We start from the raw sequence: 6,409 nt of genomic DNA, 5'->3' as shown, positions 1-6,409 counted from the left end.
AAAGGCCCTGAAGCAGGCGTCGGGGACTGATTTATGTGCATACTATGTTTGCGAGAACATTCACATGATGACGTGCAAAAGGAGTAGAACTGATAGAGAACAATTGTTACGTTTGTCAGAACACTATTCACAATTTTTACATCATTATCTAATATATATAAACACACAACTAATACATGCATATTGATCTTCTTCTTTAAAGACGAAGGACATGCGGGATCAGCTCCTACCAGAGAATCGCGTATGAGCGATTCAAGAGGAAATAGCGGGATTTTTGCTCGATCGGGTCATAGATTCCAAAGGAGAATTCCATTACCCGCTACCAAAGTAATGCCTCCATGTAATGATCTGCATGCAAATTGTAGGAGAAATTGTATATACCAACTTGTATGTATATATATGTGTGTGTGTGTGTGTGTGTGTGTGTGTGTGTGCGTGAATGGTCGTGCGAGAAAGTCGATGATATATATATGATCGATTCTATGAGAATTTCTATTTATATATATGCATAACGTGTACAATATGTAGTAGCGTAAAATATGTTTCAAATGAAAAAGAATTAAATGGAAAACACAAAATTAAAAGGAAAAATAAATCATAAAAACAAAAAAAACTAAACCTTTTAGTCCCGGTTGGTAACACCAACCGTGACTAAAGGTCTCCCAGCCCCCGGCGCGGGCTCGTGCCACGTGGTGGGCCATTAGTGTCGATTTGTGCTAAACCGGGATTAAAAGGGAGGGCTTTAGTCCCCGCCCTTTAGTGCTGGTTCCAGACCGGCATTAAAAGGGCCTTACAAACCGGGACTATAGCTCGTTTCTGCACTAATGATACTAAAGTTTTTATCACACAACAAATAACAAGCAATGAAATGAGCTTCAGCTCAACCAATCCTCGACGTTGGAAATGATTGCTTTGAACCACAGGTAAGCCTCTAGGGAGGGCAGCTATTGTCAATATTGAGACCAACGCATGACTGATCATCCAGGCTGAAGCGGCCTATATCAGGACGCATATTGTGATAGCCAGGGTAGGGAACCATAGCAATGTCTGAGATATAGATACAATTGCTTATCATAAATGGTAGTAACATTGTGTCAATAGCAGCTGGATCGCCTTTCACCATCATTGGATAGTTTGTCCAAGGAAGAGCAAGTTTTCTCCAAGACTATCAATACTGAACCAGGGAGAAGGTGTTGGCACTAGCACACTAGTATTCATCCTGAATACCCTGCAACAGATGTTGGAATAGGTCCGGAGAGTGCAACCATGGGAGACAATACCTGCTTCCTTAGTAGTAACATCAGTAGTGCGCTGTATACAGACAAGAAGAGGTGATCCATCGAAGTAAGTTGCCAGGCACCACTAAGTATATAGGTCCTGCTTGTCCTCGTGCTCGTGATCATCACCATCGTCATCTCCCCCTTGGTTATAATTTTTTTCAAGTATAGGTGGTGGAATGTTCATAGGGCCTTGGAAACACAAGAAGGTTAATTAGTAAAGGGAAACTAGATAACCCGCAAGCATGTGGATGAAACAATTATAATTACGGTGGAAGACAAATGTACTGAAACCATACGGATTCCATGCAAAAACAGTGCCATGAGTGGTGGCAGCAAACACAAGAAGCTCGTATTGAATTGCATCACGATACTCATCTATGTATAGAAATTGATTTTTGAGCAATATCCATCAAGGCGTGGAAGTAAGGACGGCAACAAGCTTGTCGAAGATAGCAACAACATGATAGTTCCTGTAATTCCAAGAGCGGTTGGGAACTCGACAAATTGATATCTTCTGTAGACGACAGTCACCATGATCGTATTTGAACGTACGTAGATCATATGTGTGCTTAACCTCAGAGCACTCTGAGATTTTTGGAAGTGGAATCCGCTAACGAGTGTACACATTCACAAGTTCCCACTCGTAGTTGTACCCAATATAAACAACCCAATCTCCACTTGCGCCTGCCCAGGCCTTACTCTTAAGTGATGGCATCTTAACATCACACATATCACTATCAAGCGGCATCAACTTCCACAAAGCGAGGCTTCCGTCGTCCGCGTGCCAACGAGTAGGGTCATGGCGAAGAAGATAGGGGAGGTCAAACCGCTCCTGGACCCTTGGGTTCTTTATAATGATGTTATTAGTTGAGTTGAGAATGGTCTTGAATGAACCTGCCATGCTAGCCGAGGTGATGACGTCGCACCGATCAATGAGTTCCTCCACCACGTCGTTTTTCAGATCGGGGCAAGAATAACGGGGTCGTTTCCATCCTGTTCCCTCCATGGAGAAGATGATCGAACAATGGCGGGAGGAAGGGTGAAGGCAAATGGAGGGAGGAAGAGTGTGCGATAGCAGTTCCAAATCGAGTGGGAAAGGCGAAGAGGCGATGGACGATTGCCACAGGAAGAGGCGCCCCAGCCTACATAGACGTCCGTTTGGAAATTGTACAAAAGGACTCGACGTCGTCTCACTGACATGTTGGAACGGGACCACATGTCAACGAAACATGGTGTGTCATTTCTCGTGCAAAGTCCGATCTGGACGCGTTGGCCTGAGGTGCCCCATTATTTCTCGACTTTATTTTTTAATGGTGTGTCGTTCAGTTTTGAAGCATGACTAACTGGTATTGTATGCAGAGAAAATATAAACTACTCTACCACTACTCCACCTCTAGTACTAGTATCAAAAAAGATATATAGGCTGGAGCTTCAACGCTTGCTTGCTAAGGGCTGCCCACTTGCTTCTCACACTATCACCTCTCTCCAAATCTAAAAAAGATGATGCTGCCCCTCTCTCCCTCCACACCGGTGGTCACAGATCCGCCGAGGAATAAAAGGACGTGCAGCGTTACAGCACTCATCGTTGGTGAGCGAGGTCACGCACTGACGACAAGGCCGTCCTCTCAGACCTAGCGCCCGCACGGAATGACCTCCGTCCCCAAGCTCATTGTCGTAGTGTGTGCGGAGGACGGCTACCATGAGCGAATCCACTTCCCGCCAAACCTCAGGTATGCTACCTCTTTTCGAACCATACCCTTATTCTATTGACCCATCTGCCATGTCACTGCATGTGGATCTTTTTCCACTCCACCATCTTCCCGATTTGCTATCCTCTACTCTGCTGGTCATGCAGACAAAAACCTTCGTTTGCACTATTAAAGGAAACCCTACTTCATGCGGACTAATCCATGTCTGGGTTGAATAAGTAAAGGAAGGGAGAAAGTATTGTCGAAGAGACTAGGCATCAAACCCGCATCTAGGTTGAAAAGGGAAAAATCAGTAGCTAAGGAACGAGCCTTGTCGGGGATATACCCCGCGGTGTAACCCGCAGGATGTATGACCTAGCTGGAGCTTGGCAACCACTCCCGGACTTGGCGGTTTATGGGCAACCCGCCTGAACATTGCGACTCACTGGTGACCCGGTGGGCGGGTCAGACGGATTACAAGGCCCAAGGCCCAGAAGGCCGGCTCATGCTACGGTGGGCCGGTTTACGAGGAAAGGCATAAGGAGTTTTCCCTTAAGAGGGCACACTAGGATTCCACTTGTTATAGAATAGTCCTAGTCCTACTAGGACTCCACATGTAACCTACCCCTCCAACTTATATAAGGAGGGGAAGGGCACCCCAAGAGAGGGAGAGAAATAATCGTTAAGGCTAGACACAACTAGAGGAGAGCCGGTTATGCGGCGTCTCCCTCATGAGCATAACGGGACCTAGCCACAAACAACATGTAGGGCTATTACCGGATGATGTTTCCCGGGGCCCGAAGCTGTCTAAATCCTTGTCTTGTGTGTTGCGTCTCTCGTCCCGATCAACCCCTCTCAAGCTACCACATAGATGCGTTGGCCTGACGACTAAGTCCTCACACTAGGACATCCATGGTGACAATTCCATGACAAGTCTCGTGTCTCTTGGTTGAAAAAGGGTGAAAAAGGGTATAAAGGCATGACAACACAATAGAGAACAACCAGGTCGATCGGTTTGTTGTCCTCTCATAGGAAAAAGGTGGCTAAAGAGAACAAAAATGGGATGTAATCCACATATGCTACCTGGATATTTGTTGCTCTAGGAAACCTTACCTCCCTCGCCACTCTATGCGTCCATGGAGGTACATTGTACTGGTGAGCCCACTGTCTGAATGGGCCTCTCATGCTCTTATTGCCACTTTTTTGCTGTTAGTATAATGCCAGCGGTAAAGTCAAGCAATGCTACTGCTAAAGTGATGCCATATTTAACTAATGTCGCACTCAGTCTAATGCCACCGATAAATTTAAGCAATGCCATTTAATGCCACTGGATTATTTCAGGGTTAGCTGTTGATTGTGGATGTATTAAAAAAATCAGCTAAGGCATTCTAAAGTTGTTGCACAACCAGTATACCAACGACGAAACTTGTTACTACCTTCAGATTTTTGCATTGTTAATGCTTATAGATTGCATACCTCACTTTCATGAGATAAGTAAATTTTTTGTACCGTGTCACCAAAATGCCAAGGCATTGATTTCATTTTATTTTGGTTAAACTGCACAAAAAATTATGAAGAGAAGAGGAAAGGTCAAGAGTGGGCACCTCCTCCTCCGGCAGTTTTCTTGATTCATTCGATCAAGTTTTTATGTTTGATCGATTATCAAGAATGGGATAGCAATTTTTCAAGTTCCCTCAAGTTCGAAATGATATTTACCTTGAAGGTACATGGTTTGCAATTTTTTTATACTGTCATTAGTTAATAATGCTAGTTACCTTCAAACTTTTGTATTTGGTTTAATGCTATTGCACAACTAGTATACCAATGCGGAAACTTGTTACCTTTACATTTTGTATTGTTAATGCTTATAAGAATCTTCCAGTGCTAGCTTATGGAATCTGTTTAGTAAAACCATTATAATGTACCCCATAATAAAAAAACTACTCTACTGTTGCACTAGCCACTGGATTAGTGTATATTTGTACTATTCGAATGGTGTTGCATTAGCGTATGGACATATATAAAGTGTGGCAAGCTTTCCAAGATATGTGTTCAAGAAAACTACCATCTGTTTTTCTAAATACTAGATGTTTGGGTACTTTAAATTGAACTGTGAAAATGTCTTATATTAAGGAACAGAGGGTGTAGAGTTCACTCAAATTATCCCGATAAAGCTAGTCACACCTTTGTTAACATTAATGTTCATTATGTTATCGGAGGAGGTCTGTATGTTTGTCTCTAATGCCTGTCGATTACATACATGACATGATGATGTAATGGTAAGTCATTTCTTTTTGTACAGTATCACTGAATTGTCAAGGCGGTGATGGCATTTTATTTTAGTTGAACTGCACAAAATATGCTTAAAAGAAGAGAAAAGGTCAGGAATGGTTCAGTTTTTAAGAAAATACTATGTATGCCTTCCTGACATCAGCTGATGTTGCCTTATTTCTTCCTTCAAACAGGTGGTTAGAAACAGTCTTGCTACCTTTTCCCATTAAGAAATTGGAATGCTTATATTTGTGAGTCTATGCTTCAACTAGTGCCACTTTTATAGTAATCACACTTCCAATATCTGTGCAAATAGGGATGCTCGATTTTAGTGGAACTGCACAAAAAGTCCAAATGGTTCAACATTAGCAGCATGTATTCTTCCAAACCGTTATATCCAATTGGTGGCACTACGAGATGTTCATTACGAAGGAACATGGTTTGCTACTATCTTGCTACTCTTTTTGTACTATCATTACTCCATTAGATAGTAATATTAGTGGTTTGCATGTGAATTTATTGGCAGGGTGGACCTACATTGGAGGTGCACGACATGATTCAATGATTGTATGCTCAATTTCGGTTGTATAGATTTCACCTCTTCCATCACTGCGGACATGGATATCCTTGGTCTGATGAAGAATAGGCGCTATATTTCTGCTTTGTACCAGCAAATCAATTCAGTACGAAATTGTCCAAGGCAAAACATGACAGTATCAGATTGTCCAGTGCAAAACATGACAGATGCTAAGCGGAAGAGATGTGTTTAAACTGAAATTACAAGGTGGGGTATATGTTTACTAGCTGCTTGATATTTATGCAGACAAATGTCTGTCGGTTGCTATTTGGCAAACAAGCAAAGTGACCGCAATTTTGGTGGAACTGCACAAGGGAATAGTATAGTCACTTCATGCAGTGCCATTTGAAAATAGACACAGAAAGATTGGATAGTCACTTCATGGACTGCACAAAAGTAGTACTGTACTATTTATTGGCCAACACTAGGTGCTTCATTGCTTGGTTCTGATTATACAATGGGCATCATTTTGCCTAAGTTAAAGTTTGTATTCTGAAAATAGTCTCGCCATGTGATCGAGAGAAGACCAAATCATATTGCAGTGGATGTTCCTCCATCATTTGTGGTTCGTTCTCATGGTTCCAGCTGTTGGT

This window comes from Triticum dicoccoides, chromosome 6B (assembly GCF_002162155.2).
Source record: "Triticum dicoccoides isolate Atlit2015 ecotype Zavitan chromosome 6B, WEW_v2.0, whole genome shotgun sequence".
NCBI lineage: Eukaryota > Viridiplantae > Streptophyta > Magnoliopsida > Poales > Poaceae > Triticum > Triticum dicoccoides.
This window is presented reverse-complemented; position numbering follows the sequence as displayed.